Source organism: Prionailurus bengalensis, chromosome B2, assembly GCF_016509475.1.
Source record: "Prionailurus bengalensis isolate Pbe53 chromosome B2, Fcat_Pben_1.1_paternal_pri, whole genome shotgun sequence".
NCBI classification, from domain to species: domain Eukaryota; kingdom Metazoa; phylum Chordata; class Mammalia; order Carnivora; family Felidae; genus Prionailurus; species Prionailurus bengalensis.
In genome coordinates, this window is record NC_057349.1 from 42,050,126 (window position 1) to 42,072,733 (window position 22,608).

Sequence of the window (22,608 nt, forward strand, 5' to 3'; positions counted from 1 at the left end):
GACGCTCTACCGACTTAGCCACCCAGGCGCCTCTGAAATTCATCTTTTGTTTATAATCTGATCCAACCATGTCTGCCTTTGTCATCTTCTCTATGACTTCTTGACTTCTTTGGAAAAGGTAAAATTTTCTTATCATATTAGTCACTAGCCACGAGGAGTTCACTCTTTCAGCAGTTCTGTGCTGCTTCTAAGGTGCTACACCTACCACTCTAGCTTTGTCCTGGATTTATTTTCACAGCCGACTAATGAGGGGTGACTGTTCCTGCATGTGAAGAGCCAAGGACAAGACTCTACTGAATCCTGATTTGCTGAAATCTGACGGTGACCTGATTTCATGTCAATCAGTCATCCTCACACATTCAAGACAGTGCCTTGTGGGGCAACAGCTCCAGAGGGGAAGCAAATTTGTGCTTAATTTATCTTTCCCATAGTATAGAGAAGTTTCTCATTGTTCTATGCAAATAAACAAAAATGTCTGGCTCAATAGATTCTGCTCTTGGATATTCGCCCAAACACAATATATCTCCTTGAAAGAAGACAAAAATGTAAAGGATATCTACACAGTGTGGTCCATGCACCCATTCTTTGTGAATGATGTGGAAATGCTGTGTGTGATGGCTGGATGGTCCCTGCACCCATTCTGGGAGATCTGGGACCTGGTTTACGGAGGCTTGAAGTTTGCGGTGGGTGCTTTGCTCATGGATTTGCCTTCTTCACTTTGCAGAAGGTGAGGCCTCTGATAGTGAGCACAATCAATTCTTTCATAAGTGACTCAGAGATAGAATTGTGAACATAAATAATCATTTAAAGGAATTGTTGAATTTGGGCTAAAAGTGAACTGATCCCAGGGTTTATTCTGGAAGCTGAGCTTTTAAAGAAAGTGCAGATGATTTCTCTCTGGGAGTGTAGACTTATGATCTCAAGTTCTGGCCACCTGCCATTTTATTATACAGAAACGTTGGAATGGGTGGGGGAGGGGAAAATTCGGAGTAAGTTGTTGTAGAACTAGAAGTATAGACACAAGTTGGTGTAGACATGACTCAGACCAGCCGTAAAGATGTGCTGACAATACCAGACTCCTTGCGCATGGCCCTTCCCTGACTTCCTACCCTTGGTTCATTGGGGGATGTTGCATTTCAAAATTTACTGGCTGAATATACTACATTGTTCTTCTGAACCCCAAATACCCACTGAAAAGAACTTCCTTTAGAAAAATCAAAAAGAAAGGGGTCCTCACATTCCACTCAAGACCGTCTAAGCCCTAATCACAGCACTGTCATGAATAAGGAGGTGCGTTATTGCCCAGGGACCAGACATAAACAAAGCTAGGCTTTCATTTCTCCATTTGGCAGAGGGGAGATGGCCTCATGTGAGTAAGCTCCGCTCCATGTGTTTTGCGGCACATGGTACATTACTCTGCTGTGCTGTTGGGGGAGGAGAGGGCTACCCTGCATGGTCATATACAACTGGAGGAGCTCTAATGTGCCATCCCACTGTCCCGATTTCTTCCCATCACACAGCTCTGTTGAGTTCTCCCCATCCAGACTTGCCTCCTCTCTGTTCATCTGAATACCGAGCAGATAAACATCTACTAACATAAACAATACTAAGGCTCCACTATGGAGACTTCCTGTACTCCTCAGTTCCTTGCATCTATTTTTTCTGATATTGTTTGCATTTCCAGACTTCTTCTGGTTAGTATTTGACTGATGTATCTTTTTCTACCTTTTTTTTTACTTTCAACCTTTGCGTGCCATCATGTTTTCGATGTGTCTTTTATAAGAAGCCTATAGTTGGTATTTTAAAAATTCCTATCTGATAATCCCTGTCTTTGAAGTGATGAGTTTAGTCTTTTTACACTTACTGTGATTGCAGACATATTTGGGCTTATTTCTGTCACTTTACTTTGTACTTCTATTTGTCTTGCTTTTTCTTTCTTCTCCTTTCTTACTCCTTCATTTTGGATTAAGTTTGTTTTCTTATTCCATTATCCCCATCCTCTCACTAACTTGTGTGTGATACATGCCTTCTTTTCTTTCATTGAAATTTCATGATGCATATTAAACAAATTTTAAGTTAATCAATTTAATCCCCTTCCCAAATAATACAAGAAACTTGTAAGACATTAACTTTTTGCGCACACCTTCCAGACTTATATGCTTTTTTTTTTAATGACGGGATCTTTAAAAAAATCTTTTTTTAATGTTTATGTATTTTTGAGAGAGACACAGAGTGTGAGTGGAGGAGGGGCAAAGAGAGAGGGAGACACAGAATCTGAAGCAGCCTCCAGGTTCTGAGCTGTCAGCACAGAGCCCAGTGAGGGTCCTGAACCCACGATCAGGACCCATACTGAAATCAGACACTTGACCGAGCCACCAAGGCACCCCAAAACTTACATGCTTTTATGTTCAGTATTTAGTTCTATCTTTTTTAAATCCCAAAATAGATGTCATAATTTGTATATATAAAATGTTTGGTTGGATTTACATAAATATGTATTAATCTCTTTGTTCATCAATCCTTTTTGCATCTTAGACCTTCTAGCTGGAATCATTTTTCTTCTTAAAGTATATTCTTTAGAAGTTGTTATTATTATTTTTTTTACTACTGGCTTGTTGGGTTTGCTCTTTTCATTTCATAAGATGTCTTATGTCACCCAAGTTCTATTTTTTAAAAATGTTTATTTATTTATTTTGAGAAGAGAGAAAATAGGGGAGGGGCAGAGAGAGGGGGGAGAGAGAGAATCCCAAGCAGCCTCCCAGAGCCTGATGTGGGGCTCGACCTCACAAACTGTGAGATCATGACCCGAACTGAAGTCAAGAGTTGGATGCTTAATGAAATGAGCCACCCAGGTGCCCCTCACCCAATTTCTAAAAGATAATCTTTTTCAGGTACACAAATGTAGGTCAGCACAGATTTTCTCCCAGCATTTTGAAGACGGTTGCCATATTTGCCCTTGAGAATGATGTTTTCTAAGTCGTATGCCCTTTCTTGGATGATCGGTCTTTTCTCAGGCTGCTTTCATATCTTCTCTGTATTGTCGGTGTTTTGTAGTTTACTATCATATATCCAGGTGTATGTGTATGTGTGTGTGTGTGTGTGTGTGTGTGTGTGTTTAAATACTTTTGATATCTTTTGTGCTTCTTGTACCTGTACCTGATGTTTTACCAGTTCTAAAGAAAGAGAGGCCATTAGCTTTTTGATAATTGCCTCTTCTCCATCTCCATTTTTCTTTCCTTCTGTAACTCTGATTAGAAATGTTAGCCCTCCTCATTCTGTCTTCCACATCTCTAAATGTCTCTGGTCTCCATTGGCCTTCCTCTGCTCTGCAGTCCTATACAGCTTCTAGTTATACTACGACATTGAATGCAGGAATGATTTTTTTTTGCCATTCCTTGTTCTAGTTCTGTCTCCCTAACTAGACTGGAAACCCCTTGAGGACAGCGCATGTGCTTCGTGTGACACTTGCAGTCCCACGCCACTTGGCTCAGTGATATAGTAAGTGCTCAGTAAATACTTCATCCATACCGGCCCATTATTTCATGCTCCCAAACTGCACCCCACCTGAGGAGTACACAGGTGACTTCTCAGGAGCCAGACGAATGCACTGGACCAGGGCACTCCCATTCTTCCTCTATAAGTCCTTGGAGGGCGTAAGTGCTCTCTTCCACTGGCCTCAGCTGACTTCCTTGGATTGCACCTTTTACCTCCTTCAGCCCAGGGACTCAGCTGCAGTACTGGAACTCACTTCTTGTTTTTCTTCTCTGTCTGGTCTTTTCATGCCATTCCTGTTTGCCACCCACAGTCTAGAAATACAATTTCAAGGTCAGACCTTGAAAATATTTGGGAATGAGTGCTGCTTCTAGAATTCAAATTTAGAATTTGACACCTGCCTCCCCTGACAGTGTGGTCTTGGGCTGTGAGCCTTAGTTTCTTTACCTATAAAATGGGAATGATGTAGAGGTAAAAAAAAAAATTGAGATAGTGAGTGTGAAAGTGCTTTCCAAATGTTGGGCACCGTTATTGTCTGCAAAACAATATTAAATGATGGCCATTAGACACAGGAAACACAGAAAATAATCTGTATACTAGTTGAATAAAATAAAGTTAAACTATATTATCCTGACTTTTAAAAGATTATTTTTAAAAAAACTTTATCAATCTGACTTCATTGAAAAAGTGCTGCAAGGAAAAACAACAGTTTTGTTTTTTTCCTGCAAAATAAAAATAATTAAAAAAGGGAATTGAGAGGTTTATTTAAAACTCTGAGCACCTTGAACCTATTTGAAACCCTGTGTCCCCTTTAAATCAAGTTGCTCCTGAGTTAATAGGTAAGATTATGGCCAGGAAGAATAGGCTAAAGGGAAGTAGGGGAGCGGATTTGAAACATAAAAATTGTCAGGCTTTGGAACTTCAGGAATGCTGACTCCCATCTCTTCCCAGCACCCTGCTCCGTAGGCTTTGGAGAGGCCACCGCACTTGCAAGGATCCTCTTTGCTGCAAACCGCTTGAAATCAAAGTCACGTGCCAGCTTCGCCCCTCCACCCTGTGACCTCCCTCCAGCTCTGCAACCCAGTTCCTGTTCCCTGGGATCCGGGGACCCTGGAATCTTGAAGCCCCTTGTAAGAAGCAGCTTCATCCTTGAACACTCTAGTGGCAGCAGAGAAGAGTGATGTCACGACAGTCGATGTCCCTTGTTGTCTTCTCCTTCTTCTTTTTTTTAAACAAGCCATTGTTACAGACGTGAGGTCATTTCTTCTCTACCACCCAGTGCTCTGTGAGGTGAACAAGACAGACCAAATTCCCATCTCATAGATGAGAAAACTGAGGCTTGCTCCAAATCACAGGGCTTTTAAGTGGCTGATACGGAATGGCATCTCTGGTTTCCAGTATTCTCCCAAGACTGGGTGGGGCTGGGCCAGTGACAGCACCACGGCACATGAGAAATGGTCTGGAGACCAGGGGCTTGCCAGCAGTTTAAAAAAGGTGTGTAAGAGAGGCCAGCTGTACATCCCATTTCATCAGTAAGAACACTAAGGCCCCCTTATCCACAGGTGTACCCCCAGGGGCACATTTTCAAACCTGAGTTTTGTGACTTTTCTTCCACACTCAAAGTGCAGTTAGTGTTATGGATTCGGATTCTTTTAAAAAGTGGAAAATCTGTATTTGATGCTTTTATTAACTAGAGGAATTACAGTTGACCCTTGAACAACGTGGGACTGCTTACATGTGGATTTTTTACAGTTTGGTACCATAAGTATATTTTTTCTTCCTTGTGAGTTTCTTAACAACATTTCTTTTTCTGTGGCTTCCTTTATTGTGAGAATACAGCGTATAATACATATAATATACAATATATGTGTTAATCGACTGTTTATGTTACCAATAAGGCTTCCAGTCAACAGTAGGCTATTAGTAGCTACGTTTTTGGAGAGTCACAAGATATACATCGATTTTTGACTGCTCAGGAGGTCGGCACTCTTAACTCTTGCGTTCTTCAAGGGTCAACTGTTAATTTGCCGTGAAACTCGAGCTTTCGGTCACTGAGCTCTCTCCAAAGTATTTTTACATCCTTTGTCTTATTTGGTCCAGACACCCCAATGCTGAGCATGCCAATTAGCCGGGACCCCATCTCCATGGAAGCTGATGTTCCCTGGCTATTTCCACAAGCTCTCTCATTTCACAGATGGAGAAGTGGAGCCATAGAAAACAACTTTCCTAAACAGAGTTGACCCGGAAGCAAAGTTGCTCCCTTATCGCTCTAAATCACCCACATATTGTTCCTCCTGACTCTCCTGGGAGAAACATAGTTCGTGAAAAGATCCCGGCTTTGGGATTCAGGAGACCTGGGTTCAAGTCCTACAGATGATGCTAGTAGCTAGCTGAGTGACTTTGGGCTGGTCACCTTCCTTCCTCTAAGCCACTTACTTTCCTTATCAATAAAATAGGGGGAGATAGTACCCGCTTCAAAGAGTTTCTGAGCATATATAAGGTGATTGTGCCAAGGTCAATGTTTGTCGCGTAGAGTGTGCTCAATAAACATTAGCTGAATTGGAATCCTTCTAGGATTTAGTTTCCTTATCAGTAAAAAGAAGGATGGTAATCTCTTCCTGCCTTCTCCACAGGCTCATTAAGTGTCCAGATGAGATTGTGGATGTAAGAAAACTCTTAGAAATAATGTTAGACAGTGTTGCAATTATGAGAACTTTATAACTGTGTGGAGGTTGCTGATATTTTTTTTGCAAGTAGGAAACTAGGCACGTCTTGGCTTTTGCTCATGCCCCTCTCAAAACTGGGAGGTATGGGGCGCCTGGGTGGCGCAGTCGGTTAAGCGTCGGACTTCAGCCAGGTCATGATCTCGCGGTCCGTGAGTTCGAGCCCCACATCAGGCTCTGGGCTGATGGCTCAGAGCCTGGAGCCTGTTTCCGATTCTGTGTCTCCCTCTCTCTCTGCCCCTCCCGCATTCATGCTCTGTCTCTCTCTGTCCCAAAAATAAATAAACATTGAAAAAAAAATTAAAAAAAAAAAAAAAAAAAAAAACAAACAAACAAAAAAAAACTGGGAGGTATGACCAGCCCCAAGGAGGGATTTGCTGGTGTCAGCACAGAATGTAGAAATGGGGTCAGACATGGAAGCCTGGCATCATGGATAAGTGCCCAAAGAGAGGCATAAGGAGGCACGAGAGTTCATATTCTTCCTGTCAGGGAGGGCTCCCAGAAGGGCATCTGGAAAGGTGGGTTAAAAACTGGGTTACATGGAAATAGAGGGTAACACCAAATGGGCATAGGCAGGGAGATAAGTAGGCATGGCCAATGCAGGAGAGAGAGTGAGTCCTCTCATTTGGCCGGGGCAAAGGGTTGGGGAGAGTGGAGTTTATCAGAAAGTGCCCAGACCAAGAGTCCAGCCTTAGACCACCAACAGAATGGGCTAGAAGGTTCTGGAGTGTGACAGGAAGAAAGATTCTACTCGATCCTTTGTGGTGGGGGGAGGGAGCCCAGATCAGAGCTTTAGGAGGCGTCTTTGCTAAGGGTGGGACCCAGGAAGACATCCACCTGAAACAGGCGGATGGAGTTTCCCCTATAATTATTACTCTTAATGGTTAGGTTCAATAATACTTGTGTCCGATGATAGTGAGATCCAATAATTTTAGTTGCTAACATTTATAGAACGTTTTGCATGTGCCAGGCACTGTTTGAGCAGTTGTATTAACTTCTCAGGGCCGCGTAGGAAGTACCACCAAGTGAGTGGTTTAAAACAACAGAAATGTACTCTCTCATAGTTCTGGAGACTCCGTCCAAAGGCTCTAGGGGAGAATCTTCTTTTGCTTCTTTATGGCTCTAAGTGTTCCATGGACTGTGGCTGCATCCTTCCAGTCCCTGCCTCTGTCTTCTCATGGGTTTCTCCTCCGCGTGTTTCTTGTAAAGACACTTGTCAGTAGATTTCGGGTCCACTCAGGCACTCCAGGATGATCTCATCTTGAGACCCTTTGCTTAATTTCACGGGCAAAGACCCATTTTCCAAAAAAAATCATGTTCACAGATTCTGGAGATCAGTGCATAGGGATATATTTTTGGGGGGCCACCATTCAAACCATACATGATGTCATTTCATCCTCAAAGGGTGGTGACACTGGCGGGTAAGCAATCTCATTATCCTGGTTTTATACACGAGGAAACCGAGGCTCAGAGAGGCCGAGTGACTTGCTCAACGTCATAAGGCCAGTAAGTGGCATAACTGGGTATGAATCCCAGTGGTCTGGCTCAGGGCTGTGTGTACTCCTAACCATCATGTTATTCTGCCTCTTAGTGATATTTGGGAGAGACATCACTCTCACAGGCAAAGACACCAAGAATTTGGAAACCTTCTGTGGCAGGTGGGGGGGGGATGTTCAAAAGGTGTGAAAGTGTGGCCAGGGAGACAGGGCTCTGATAAGTGGAGAACAGATGCAGCTAGGCAGGAGGACAGCCAGTAAGACTGAGTGTGTGTGTGCGTATGTGTGTGTGTGTGGAGGCTGCGTGGGCGCCCAGGTCCTCTGGAGCCGTGAGATCTCTCTGGTGTTACGTGGGTTCCTGGGTTATGTTGTCTTCTCTTCATCTACCCCACATGGCAGGCGTGGACTCGTGGAAGCTGGGGAAAGGGAAGAGGAGCCATGGGGTCACAGGGGAGTAGGCACAGAGGTCAGCAGCCATGAGAGCAGTGACTCGGAGAATGGACACCTCCCAGGAGTCTCTGGGTCTTGGGGTCAAAGCTGCTTCCCCACATTTGTGGCGGATGAGTCTGGAACCACTTCATTTGGCTGTTAAAGGGGGACCAGGGTGGCCTGTGCTCCAGGAGGTGGGAGAGGGTCACCTGGGACACGGAGGAGGGCGTGTCTCCCTCCGTGGCTAACAGAAGGCACCCCCGCCCCAGGAAGCATGGTGAGGATGTGCCCACAGGAGAGGAAGCAGCCCCTCACAGCTGCGCATTCTGGGGGCAGCCAACAGCTGCAGGGAGCCCCAGGGAGGACAGGAGGATGCCTTTCTCCACCCGTTTTTTCTTCCCCCCAGTGGTATTCTAGGAGGGAGGGGATGTGAGGACTGGGGTCGGGTCAAGGGAGGGCAGAGTTTGCCTTGGTTTTCTCCCCTTCCTCTCTCTCTGACATGCTGTTTTCCTGTTTTTCATCCTCACTGCCATGGTGGCTCAACCTAGAAAAGTCATCTTCACAGAGAAAGGCCTAGAGAAGGGCCTGGTCCCCTCCCAAACCTCTCCCGGCTCCCTTGGCTGGGTTCTCGCTGAGGGCTGCACGACGAGGCCACCCCTCATGAGGGTCCCCTGGAATTTTGTGGGAAAGAGCAAACGAGACGAGCTGCTATTCAGCCACTTGTGGACCACACGGTCCTACACAAATGCCAAGTGACCGGGTGCCTCCAACCACTGGATGCCTGGCGCAGTCACCCAGGAAGTTGGAGCAGACTGTGGCTGAGGAAATCAGAAGTCAAAGGTCAGAGAGACCCCAGCTGCTTCTTCCCATGCTGGTCCCCACGGTGAGGCCTGTGACCCGGTTCCCGGTGCCACACACCTTCACTCAGCTCTCCTCCCCGGCAGTGCCTGACCTCAGGTGGAGCAAATGAAGGGGCTCGTCCAGGCCCGACCCTGAAGCGCGAGTCTTGGCTGCTGCCCAGTCTGTCCAGACCTCAGCGAGGCTGCCCCGGCTGCTGTGGGCGGAGGTGGAAGGAAAGCAGGTGAGGGGTCAACGTCCTACGCGTTAGCAAGAGGGGGCAAATAGGAGATTTCTTTGGGCTTCCCCGTTATGAGCATTGCATTTGCTTGTGACGGCTGCCTCGGGCTCAGGACGGAGAAGGTGGCAAAGCACAAGGCCTGGTGGGGCGTCGTGATGACGTGATGGTGAAACCAGGGCAGAGACGTGCTCCCCAGGTATTATTCCACGTGCTCCTGGGTATTGTTCCCAACCTCTCGTGCGGTGACGGAGGAGTCAGGACTGGTTCTGGCGAGGCGACCCTGAGCAGAACGATGGGTGTCCCTTCTGGGCTGAGGCAGTCATAGCCGGTGTCCCCCTTCCATGCCCCGCTCCTCCTGTTCCGGCAACCCTGGAGACCACGTGGTCCAGATGGGTCAACGGCAAGATGGGGGGGGGGGCTGCCCAACCCACACTGGAATTTTCCCTGGTGGGAAATACGCTTGTAAGTGTACCGAGCCCCTGAGCTTTGGAGGTTTCCTGTGGGACAGCTAGCGTTAATTACTTTGATGAATACACCCCCTCATATCAACACAGCCCCTTCGGTTAGATACCACCTGCTTTTCATAACAACCCACAATAGCCTCTCTTCTTATGAGTGAATTGTAGCAGTGACTTGCCCAAGGTCACGCAGCTAGAAAAGGAGCTTACGGGACTGTTGGAAGTTAAGCAGAAATACAGAGGGGGCTGTAACAGCGAAACAAAGAGGGTGTCCTTCCCTTGGTTTAGAGAGCCAGATAGGAGGCCAGGTGGAGATAGGGGTAGAAGAAAGAAAGAATACTTCCAGGAGGCTCTTGGCTCCTTTTCCCCTCTATACCCTTAACCTCATGGCCTGTGCAGTTGCAGGCAAGGGGGTGCCCTGTGTGAGGCCCCCCAGCACCAGGGAGGTAGAACCACCGAAATGTATCTTTGGGGACTCACATGCCCGGATGCAGGTGTTCTCTGGATAGGAGCACCAGTGGCAATAAAACCACTGAGACTTTGCCCAAAACTAAAGGAGGAGAATGGAGATGTCCAATGAGCACTGTGCCCCAAAGCTGCCCCTCGTGTTGACCAGGTTGTCATTGCTCAACGCGCTTTGGGGCCTCTCTTTGGGGTGTGCCCGTTTGCTAGCCACATCCTTTGCAGCTAAGCCACTGAAGTCCTGCTTCTGTTTTTTTCTCTCTGCAATTTTTTTTTTAACGTTTATTTATTTTCTGAGAGGCAGAGAGAGACAGAGCATGAGTGGGGGGCGGGGCGGGGGTAGAGAGCAGGAGACACAGAATCCAAAGCAGGCTCCAGGCTCGGAGCTGTCAGCCCGGAGCCTGACGCGGGGCTCGAACTCACAAACCTCGAGATCATGACTTGAGCCGAAGTCGGACACTTAACCAACTGAGCCACCCAGGCGCCCCTCTTTCTGTATTGTTTTAAATTTATTTTTTGAATAGGTAACATATATAAGGCTCAAACATCTAGAGATGTTTAAAGGTATAGAGTAGAGATGCTCTCCCACCCTTGCTCCCTCATGCTCGGTTCCTGTTCCATCTGATGGGTAGCCATTGTTGTTAGGTCATTACTTCCATTCAGACTTTGTTTTGTAAGTTTGCAAGATAATCGGATTATTTTTAGCCTTGCTTTTCTCATGAAGGGTGTCACATTACACTGTATTTTGTTTGTTTGTTTGTTTTCACTTAAGGCATCTTGGAAGTATTTCCATACTGTAATAAAGAGCATAAAGAATTCTCTCTCTTTTCAACAGATACATAGTATTCCATGGTCAGGACGTATTATGAATTATTTAACCAGTTCCCTCCCCATTACTATTACGAAGAGAAATGCACTGAACATCTTTCACATTTACCGTTTGCATATATTTAAGTATACCTGAAGGGTGGGTTCTTTTTTTTTTTTTTTAACATTTATTTTTGAGAGAGAGAGAGAGAGAGAGAGACAGACAGAGTGTGAGCGGGGGAGGGGCAGAGAGAGAGAGGGAGACACAGAATCTGAAGCAGGCTCCAGGCTCTGAGCTGTCAGCACAGATCCTGACGTGGGGCTGGAACACACGAACCGTGAGATCGTGATCTGAGCTGAAGTCAGATGCTCAACCGACTGAAGGGTGAGTTCTGAGAAGTGGAAATGCTGGGTCACAGGATAGGTGTATTTTATATTTTTATAGATGCCAAATTGCCCTCTGTGGGGGTTTGTTGTGCCAATTTGTATTGTTATCAGCGATGTATGAGAGCGTCACTTTCTGAACAATTTCACCAGCAGAATGTGTGTTCAAACTTTCAGGCTTTTATCATTTGCTAAGAGAAAAGTGGAGTAGCTTTGTATTATATTATCATGAGTGAGGTCATATATATTTTCAAATGCTTAATTCGTAGTTCTTTTTTAGAAGTTATCTGCTCCTATCCCTTGCCTATTTCTGTACTGTTTTTGGTCTTTTTCTTATTAATTTGTAGGAGCCCTTTATTTATAATAGAGACCAGGTCTTTGTTACTGGGATAAGTTGCAAACATTTCTTCCTAGTTTGACTTTTAAAAGATTTTTTCTTTTTTCTTTCTTTCTTTCTTCTTTCTTTCTTTCTTTCTTTCTTTCTTCTTTCTTTCTTTTTGCTTAGGATATTTATTGTTTTTTGTTTTGCCAGGGAGGAGTTTTTGGGTTTCATGTAATCAAATCAGTCTTTTTCTTTTATAATATGGATATTCCGTTATAGTTAGGCACACTTTCCCTATTGCAGGTCTTTAAGGAATTCTTCCATATCTTTTTTTAGCACTTATATAGTTTTATTTACCTTTTGTCTAAGTCTTTGATCCATTTTGAATTTTCTAATTGAGTCCAAGTTTATTTTCATCTAGCTTGTTAGTCGATATCCCACTTAGTCAATCCCTTATTGAACAATCTATTTTTTTCACCCATGATTTGAAATGACACTTTTATCATGACAAAATCCTATATTATTTGGACCCATTTCTGGTCTGTTATATACCATTGGTTTAACTATGTATATGCCAATATGACCATTTTTTGAAATGTTGAACATGTTTTCTATCATGTAGATCATGTAGGATACGGCCTTCTCATTTCTCTTTTTTTTTGCAGAGTTGTGTGGACAATTTTTTTTGTTTTGTTTTCTTCATATGAAATTTAACATCATATAATCTGGCTAAAAACCACACGCTAGTATTTTTAGTGGAATTTCAGTAAATCCAAACAGTCACTGAAGAACGATGGATATTTTACTCGGAAATTGAGTCTTGTTATCTGAGACTGTGGGGTGATGGTCATTTGCTTGAGTCCCTTTGCCTCTCCATCACTTCGAGGCCTGTTTAGAGATGAAAGACTTTTGGGAGATACAAACACTTCCAAATCCCCGAGTGTTAGCTGTTCATCATACAGCAACGACGAAGGGCCCGGGCCTGGTCTCTAACCATCTTCTCCTGGACCGAAGCTCAACCTGGTTTGGGTTGGGGTTTGGGGGGAGAGGGGAGGATCTGTCACCAACAGATTGGAGCTGGGGAGGGAGCTACCATCTGGGTATCCAGAACTGAAAGTCAGCAATCTCGGACAAAGATAGAAGGGGCAGGAGTGGAGGACTGTGGGCCACCAGTAGGTCCGCAGGAAGGTGAGGAGGAAGAGAAACCAGAGGGTGGGCAAGAGCAAACTGTGGGGGAGGAGGGGGAAGAGGTGGGAGGGGGGAGGGGGAGGAGGGAGGAGGCAGCATCTGGGCAGGAGCCCGGTTCCAGTGAGGCCCTAAAGAGACTGCAACCTCTTCAAGGGCTGGGACAATGTCTTCAGTGGCGACATCTTTTAAAATATGTAATAAACAACACACATGGAAGAATGTAGAAAACGTATGTGCGCTGCTTACTGAATGGCTCTGAAGTCAACTCCCTTTCAGCCACCACCAGGTCAAGAAACAGAATGTTTCTGCCAGCTAACCACTGTCCTGCCAGTTTATGATCAGAAGACAATTGTTATTATAATAAAGAAAAAAACGTTGACAAATTCAAGACCAGGGCTGAAATGTGCTAGAAAGGGGATTGGAACCTTGGCCAAGAAGAGAGACCCAAAGAGTAAATCAGGAAACTGAGGCAAAGGTGTAGCCCTGGAGCAGAGGTCTGGGAGCAAGGCAACTACTCCATGGGGATGTGAGCCCTCTGGCATTTGCATGTGCCCCCCCCCCCCCCAGCTGCTTGGCTCAAAGCAAGCTGCTTAGGCTAGCCAAATAGCTGGGGCAGAAGCTCAGCGCACATACATTTAGGGCCTCTGGAGGCCTGTAGTGCAAGATTATCTTAGTTTTAAGGAGCGGAACCCCACTTCAACTAGCCTGAGTAAGCAGGTGCAGACTAGGCGCCTCCCAGGACTGAGGTCAGCTGGGTCCCAAGACTCTACTGGCGAAATGAAGAATGCAGATTTCTTTCTCTGTTTCTTTCTTTCTTAAGTTTATTGATTTTGAGAGAGAGAGAGAGAGTGTGTGGGAGAGGGACAGAGAGAGAGAATCACAAGCAGGCTCCGTGCCCTGAGCACAGAGCCTGATGCAGGACTCGATCCCATGAACCATGAAATCATGACCTGAGCCGAAATCAAGAGTCAGACGTTCAACCAACTGAGCCACCCAGGTGCCCCAGAATGAAGATTTCTTAAACTCTCTGTGGGCTACTGGTCTCTCTCTTCCATGCCTCTCTTGGCTTCTTTCTCTCCTTGCTTTCTAAGGGTACTTTCTCCTCTTGCCCAAGGCCCAAGAGAACCCTTCTATATACACCAGGACATTTTTCAGCTCCTGCTCTCAAGTGTCCTCCTGCTTAGATCCCTTCTCCAAAGGAAGAAGTCTGATTGCTACCCCTTACGTGGGTCCCACTGTGGGCCAGTGGGTGGTGCCCTAGGCCCAGAGAGTCCACCTCATTTCTGAGGAGATTTCTGTAGTCTTGAGGTTTGATTCATCCCTGAGAAGTAATCAGAAAATTTGCTGAGACCTGAGTCTCAATGGCCTCTGCCATGGGGTGGCATGGGAACGAGGGTCACGTGAGCAGTCAGCACCCCCTTCACCTATCAGGGGTGCATCTCAGAACTTTGTTTCTTGGTGACAAGAAACCTTCACAAGAGAAAGTTACTGGTGGCTTAAAAGGTGGTTTTCTTGGAGTGGAAAGATAGATTCAGAGGACTCAGGATTCTCAATGTCTGAGGCCTGGTAAAGACAGTTTTGCTTTTTGGAGTTGGAGTATCTGTGAATGTCAAGGGCATCTGTGCTTGACTAGTCAGGAACAAAAAAGGGCATGGCCCATGTTAGTTTCTGTTGTAGGGGAGCATGAAGCTTGGAAGTTTGATGCCAGGGCAGGTCAAGGGAACGCAGACAGATGACTGAGGATGCTGAGTGTAAAGTAGGGCAGGGGGGGCACTTCTGGAACAAGTGTGTGCCTGGGGTGGGCTGCCTGCTTGTGTGTGGCTGGCTCCATGGTAAGGAGTCTGGCCTCTTGGTCTAAAGATACCTGGAAGGACAAGGCAGGAGGAGCTGATGCTCTCCCACGCATGGGCATTTAGGAAGGGACTGTCGTTTATTTTTAGGAAAGGGAAGGATCAAAGTCATTCAGTCCCCTCGTGTTTCCATGAGGCCAGGCATCATGGGCAGGCAGTGCCTATAGGGAATCTATGAGGAATCTCTGTGGGACCCCATTAGTTCCCTAACATCTCCTCCATTGCCCTTTTAAAATCTGGAAATCCCCACCCAAAGGGATGTCTTTGGCTTGAGAATATTGCTGGAAAGCCCATAATAAATCGTTCCCATGTTCAAAGCCCATCTCAGTGAGGTCCATCTTGACCACCATATTTTATTCATTTATTTTATTTTATTTGAGACAGAGAGAGTGCACTCAAACAGGGGACAGGGGCAGAGGCAGAGAATCTTAAGCGGGTTCTATGGTCACCATGCAGCCAGACCCAAGGCTTCCCCCCACGATCCTGGAATCATGACCTGAGCCGAAATCAAGAGTTGACGCTCAACTGACTGAGCCACCCAGCTGCCCCTTGACCACCATATTTAAAATCACATTCCCGAGGCGCCTGGGTGGCTTAGTCGGTTGAGCATCCGACTTCGGCTCAGGTCATGATCTCACGGTCCGTGAGTTCGAGCCCCACGTCGGGCTCTGTGCTGACAGCTCAGAGCCTGGAGCCTGTTTCGGATTCTGTGTTTCCCTCTCTCTCTGACCCTCCCCAGTTCATGTTCTGTCTCTCTCTGTCTCAAAAATAAATAAATGTTAAGAGAAAAAAAAATTAAAAAAAAAAGAGTAAATTGCTTAAAAAAAAAAAATAAAATCACATTCCCACCACCAGAACCTTCCAATTCCCCTTATCCTGTAGTATTTTATTTTTATGGCACTTTTTACCTAATATAGGATACGCTTTTCATTATTTTCTGTCTCCTTTTACCAGGATGTATGCTCCAGGTAGGCAGAGGTTTTTGTCTATTATGTTCATGGGTACAATCCCACTGCCTAGAAAACCATCTGGCATACAGTGGGCGCCCAGAAAACACCTGTTGAACCAAATCTCTATAACCCGAGGATGCTGAGACGGTGATGGAGGGCTGTATAATATTTTAATCTGGGATTCCCAACCTTTTCCAGGGAAAAGTCCTCTTTCAAGCTCACAACATTTCAGGGAGATGCATATGATAGTAGCTATACTTGGAAAGTTCCAAGTGCTTTGAATTTGTACTTGAACATGAATTTTACTTTACTAATCTATATACATTTGAGAAACAGTATGTCGTGTTCTCTATTCGTATCCATTTATGTACTATCCTAACACTGCCTGACACACGTATGTTTTCTCGCAAACTGGTTGCAGTAACTCTGAGAACACCAGAGCCTGCAGCCCACAGGTCAGACTCCTGTTTACAGACAGAAGGTGTTTGGATAATGACAGCAACAGCTAAGGGCCTGCTTGGTCTCCATGCATCTCCCTCTGGGCCGATGCTCACTTACCCCACCCTCATGTGGTGTTTGGGTTGGGTTTGAGGGGAGATGGGAGAACCTGTCACCAAGAGATATAAAGAGTCAAGAAAGGGGTCATTGGAGCTGGGGAGGGAGACTCCATCTGGATATCCAGAACTGAAAGTCAACCATCTTGGACAAACATAGAAAGAAAGGGGCAGGCATTTAAACCGTTTAAAACCATTAGCAACTATGGATAATTGAACACTTATTAGTTTATTGGCTGTTTAGTTATCAGAGATGAGACTCAGAGATCAGAGCTGTTTAGTTATCAGAGATGAGATTCCAAAAGGTTTGGAATGGCTGACAGCTAGGTTTTGAGTGGGGCAGAGTAGAGTAAGGTGAACATGGGCTACAGAGATTCTTTCTTTCTTTCTTTTTTTTTTTTAATGTTTATTTATTTTTGAAAGAGAGAGAGAGAGCGCACAAGCTGGGGAGGGACAGAGAGAGGGAGATAGAATCTGAAACAGGCTCCAGGCTCTGAGCTGTCAGCACAGAGCCCAGCGTAGGGCTCCAACCCACGAACCATGAGATCATGACCTGAGCTAAAGTTGGACGCTTGACCGACTGAGCCACCCGGGCGCCCGACAGAGATTATTTCAAGTTTGTGCTCTGACAAGGACCATCTGGGTGACCAGGAAGTTACTTCTTTCGTTCTTCTGGGTCATGGAGATGGGATGGGGTGGCGAATGCCAGATACTTAGTGGTATAACTGGGACATCTGGGTGCTCAACAAATGCTCCTTTCTTGTAAAGTTGTGAGGGAGGGGCAGTGTCCAGGAGGGTCCTGGGCATGTGGGGGCAGGGCACCAAAGCGGGAACGAGGAGGTGCTGAAAGATGTTTTGTGCCAGGGCTGAGGATGTCTTGTGCGGGGACGACAGGGCGATCTCCAATGTCAGGGAGTTAGGGGGACGGTTATTACTCACTCCCTGGGAGCATCCCCTTTGGGTGGCAAGGTGGAGTCCCTGGGCGCATTTGTAGGGGGTGAGGGGCACTGCTGTCCCCGCAAGTAAACCATGAGCTCCCTGCTGAGCAGCTGATGAGATGCGGTGCCCTAATGAGCGAGACAGTCCTGCTGGGAGCCTCAAACTGAGACTCTAATTCCAATCAGCATTTTGAGTCCAGTACATTTGGCAAAATAAAAACAGCTGTGAAGAGAGCCCGTGAAAAAGACAAGAGTCCTCCTCATGCTTGCCTTTCAGCCCTCCAGCTTTTGGGGACACTCGGCCACTTCAGTTCCTTTTCCTCTCCTGCTTCTCTTTTCGGCTTGCCAGGGAACACGATACCTGCCACCCGGCATAGGCTTCCATCCCCTGACGCCCAAGGAAACCACCCAGGTCCTGATTAGGGCCGGCCCTCTGGCTGCGCACGGGTGTCTGTCATTTCAGATGGGCTCTGTGGCGGGACCAATCACACAGATGCGAGCCACAGGGATGCCAGAGGGTCTATTTTCAAGAGACTGGTCTGGGAGCAAGTCACAGACAAAACCAGAGAACACAACCCATCGCCCCAGAACGCCACTTTTCAGCTCCTGATGGGTTTGGCCTCGATCCTCCCTGTTTTTGTGGGTAAGTCCAGAAGTGTCCACTTACATAGGATGTAATTTTAAGAGCCCTGAGATGCCCAACTACCTTTGGCCCGAAATAGAAATGCTCCTTCTGGGAGCACGCCTTCAGGTCAAGGGGGCTCCTGTGAAAAAGAAATAGCTAACCAGAGAGGGGCAGCCTGCTTCACCCATTAGCAGGCATTAATACTAGAGAAGCTTCCTGGGTTTTTTTTGGAGGGGGAAGGTCCATGGTAAAAGGCGTGTAACACAGGATAGGCACCTTTGGATATGGGGGGTGGGTACAGGAAGATATCTGCAGCTGGAGGAGGAGCAGATTGGGGACCCGGTATCTGGGGAAACTGTAGGGAGAAGCGCAGAGGCCATCGGCCCTGATTTCACTGACTTCACTGGCTTGGCCGACTGACCATGGATTCAGGGCCATTCACGAGGTCTTTTGTCCACGGAGCTAACAGTTCATTTATGAGTCTGCCGGTGCTCTCCTATTATTCTACTACGTTCTACAAGGGAAGGGAAGATCCACCTCCTCCCCCCCTCCCCCCCATTTCAACCCACACATCAGGGAAAGTCCTAACCGTCCTCTAGAAGACTCCAAGTTGGAGGGTAAGGCCATGGCTTTGCTGCTTCAATGCCCTTTACGAGATGGGGGGGGGGGGGGGGGGAGTCAGATGCATGCACTTTTGTTAGGCTCTGTGATCGATGAGGGAACTTGCAACCTGGTTTTGCTCGGTCCACCGGGGAAATTACCTCAATGCAACTCAAGGCCTCAAAGGAGGCTTAGTTGCTACAAAGTAGGGCAGTCTAAAAATAGAGGCTGTTTCTGTACTTGGCTCAGCTGATAAGAAGGAAGTAAATCTATCAAACAATAACATACTTAATGTTCTCAATATTTCTGATGTGCACGTTCTGGGCTGGCTACGGAGGGGATACAGCAGGAATATAAATTGGGGGGGACCATACTTCCTGTTTCCTGGGGCAGTCTTGGCTTGTTCTCATGTAATTCTTATTAGCTCCCTCTTTTAATCTCAGGAGTGCCCTGGTTTGGACAATACATTATATGTTCATCTTCAGTAAAAAAAATGCTGCTGAGTTAGAAAAATTAAGCAGCTCGTGTTTCTGGAATGAGCAAAGTGAGATTCAGCTGGCCTGCGTTAGGGAGCAGCCGATGGGAGTCCATGCACGTCCAAAAGTGAGCTGATGTTTCCCTTCCACTTGCCATCTAGGTTCCTGTCGTGGCTCCAGGTGGCATGGCTATGGGGCATCAGTGCATCCATCCCATGTTGGTAGCACCTTCTGGAGATCTTCACCCTAAGATCTACAGTGTGAAGGGTTCCCCTTAGAGTTGTGTGTCACAGCTCCCTGCGTCTTGGGTTTGGAAAGGGCAGAGAGATTACTTATTTGTTTTTTTTAAAGTTTTTATGTATTCTGAGAGAGAGAGAGAGAGAGAGAGAGAGAGAGAGAACATGTATGAGCAGGGGAGGGGTAGAGGGAGAGAGAGAGAATCCCAAACAGGCTCTGCCCTGTCAGCTTGGAGCCCAACTTGGGGCTTGAACCCAGAAAACCGTGAGATCATGACCTGAGCTGAAATCAAGAGTCGGATGCTTAGCCCACTGAGCCACCCAGAGTCGAGAGATTATTGTCTTATTTCCAGCTGTTCACTCTCACCTGGGAGCCTTCCAGCACCCTGGGGGCAATGGTCATGCTTGTTCACCTTCCCATGTTTTGGCACAAGTGTGTACAACAGAGCGGTTCTCCAATACATGGGAGATGAAGTGAGTCAGATTTAGCCATCAACCCCTAACACACGCTGCTCAAAGACCTTCATGAAGATGTTCTCCCCGGGGGTTGTTGGCCATGACTGGGGAGACACTAAGCTGACTCGTGCACCTGAGTCCCTCACAGGTGTCTGGTGGCATTGACATCTCAGTGGTGGGGCCTGGCCTGCGTGGGCTGGGATTAGAACTCCTGGTCTCTCCTCTCTGGAATCTGTCGTCTGTGTGGTGATGGGAGGCCAATTTCTGCTAAAGGGCCAGTTCCACATTGGGTGGCTCTCACAGCCTGTGGTTTTATGATTCCCATTTGCTGGGTTCCTTTCAGAGGTGCTGACTCTGGTATAGAGAATAAATCCAGCCTAAGGGCTTCTTCCGGGGGCAGGTTACAATTCTGGGAGCTGTTAAGGAGAAGGGAGGGGTCTCTGGTCAGGAAAAGGGGTGGCTGGGAGCAGACAGAGGGCAGGGTGTGGCTGTATCACTCACCAAAGGCCACCATTACCTGATTAAAATGTCCCTCCAGCAGGGCCAAGGGCAGGCAAGAGGGAAGAGGTCAGGGAGTGTGGGTCCCCAGACTTAGCCCCATACAAGGCCTTCTGAGCATTAGTTGCAGAGGGTTAACTGTGACTGGCAGGGGTCACTAATTGGTTTAGAAAGAGGAGTATAGCTAGGGCAGGGATGGTAAAAGAAGAAAGAAGGGGCGATAAAAAATAAGCGTATCTGATCCCATAAAAGGGCTTGGGGACATGAATAAAGGGAGGTTCTTCATATAAGGACAAGTGGAATTTGATAAAGGAGCTTCGTCGTCCCCAACCTATTGTCCAAGATGTCAGGATTCACCGGGTCGGGGTAGAGCAGAGCAGAGGGCAGGCAGGGGAGACACGGGCACCTCCGTGGACAGCACAAAGGTGTCTTGAGAGGTGTTTTCGGGACACCAGAGTTCTCCCTGGCCAGCCATGAGCATGCAGCTGTCATGTCAGGGAGCCCGAGGGAGGCACGACGCGGTGGGGCAAGAAGGAGAATCTGGGAGCTAGTTCTGATGTTTCGATCAGCTTTTAAAAAATTGATTGCTTTAATTCCCTAAGCGCCCTGGGAGTTGTTTCTATTTGCACTGTATCATTTTTCAGATGGGGAGGCAAGAAACAGACAGTGAAAACAGATATACTTGGACAGAGGGATTTCGGTTCCCCATAACATGCTCCCCACCAAAAGTGACCCTAAAGGCTTGTGGCCTGACTTCTGCTCTTGAGCCAGATAATTAACAGTCCAATTCCAGTCTAGTCACTTTTTACCTGGAGGCTCCCTGAGCCTCATTCTTCGCCTGGTGGGCTGTGTGAGGATTGGGGATGAGGTATGGACGTGGCTCCGTGCCACCTACCTCCGTCAGTGCTCAAGAAATGGTGGATGCTGGTCTGTGGGCATTATGATAGGAAGCACTTACCCAGTGCCCACCAAGTGAGTCCTGCTAAACAATTTGCACACCACAGCCCGTTCATCCCTTCAGCCCACTTCACAGATGAGGACAGGACATACAGGGTGACTCCCAGAGTACATACACAGCGGTTCAACCTCTTGCTAGTGTGGTAGAGCTGGGATTTGAACCCAGGCAGGCAGGCTTCAGAGTCCAGCCTTGTTCTACCGCTTGTGTTCACAGATATAATTTATATCAAGGCCAGAGGGAAACCCTACCCTCCCTTACTCCAGTAAAACTTGTGACATTGACACAGTTCACCACGGAGCCTTTGTCCTCTCTCCCTGGGCTGTCCCTTCCCTTTTGTGATGGCCCAGATGCCCAGAGCCCTTCAATTTTTCCATGTCTCTGTTGCTTGGCTTTTGTGTGCCTGGTGTGGTTCGAGGCACTCTGAGTACATCTTCTCATCAAATCCTTCTGGAAGCTCTATGAAGATTCCAGTTTACAGATGGGAAATGGTGCTCCTTGGGTCACCCAACATGGCCCTCCCTTCCTCAAGGGTCCTGTTTTCCAAGGGGGAATGTTCTAGGTAAGGGAGCAGTGTGGGCAGAAGCTCTGAGGCACCATAGCCTTTTGGGGAGTCTGCACATGTCTACATGGTTGGCGCATTGTAAGAGGATGGCCTGTGGGGAGACAAGGCCTGGACCGTGCTCTTTGCTCAGCCTGAGCATGGAGGGCTGTGGTGACCTGTTAGTCCTCACACCTGTTAGTCCTCCCAATGCACCTGTCCTCATGCACCTGCCCTGATTACAAAGCCTTCCTATTTACCTCTGGGTCTGCATTTAGAGCCGGCTTGGGGAGACCAACAGTCCCATGCATGGTGATGAGGGAGTCATGGTCTTGCTTTTCAGCCCTTCCAATGGGCTACAGTGGGATCTCTCGACCTCAAGTGATGCTGGGTCCTCCTTGGCTATCAAACTGGTGTAGGTGCAAGGGCGGACGTCTCTCTGTTTGGTGAGGAAGGCAGCTGAGATAATGAGAAGGGGCTTCTTGGGAGGGAGGTGTGTGTCCAGGTAGCTTATGGAGGAGGCTACGTTGGGGCAACATGGAGGCTTTCAGAGACACACTGGGGCAAAAGAGGGTTTGTCTCTGAGGGGAAGAGTAGGAAACTGGCAGAGAAAAAGGGGTGGTCACAGTGCCCTCCTCTCTTCCACTGCTGGGTCAACACACTAAGTGAATCCAAACCAGTTGGTTAATCCCACCTAGCTTTTGTTTGAACTTGTCTCTGTGGGTTTCCTTCCTGGCTCTTCAGTGAGAACACATGCAGTCATGGTGACACTCTTACCTTCTCATTCCCCGAGAATCTTTGTCTTAGTGAAGCAGGGTTGGTCCCATACTCTAGAGTTGTGGTTCATAGAGGCAAATTTTCCAGGAGATTTCTGATTGCCAATCCTTGGCTCTGAGGCAGAATAATCTGCAGGTTCCACACTTTCCAAAAGGTCCACAGCCACCCTCCATTTTCCCAGTCCTGAGTGGCCATGAGAGGCAACGGCTGTGACCCTGCTTCTTACGTCTCGGTTGGATGAGGCCTGTGTTCCCAACTCAAAAAAGACCCTGGGGTTCTGTGTCCCAGAATTTCTAAGAAAGTCTTGATTTCA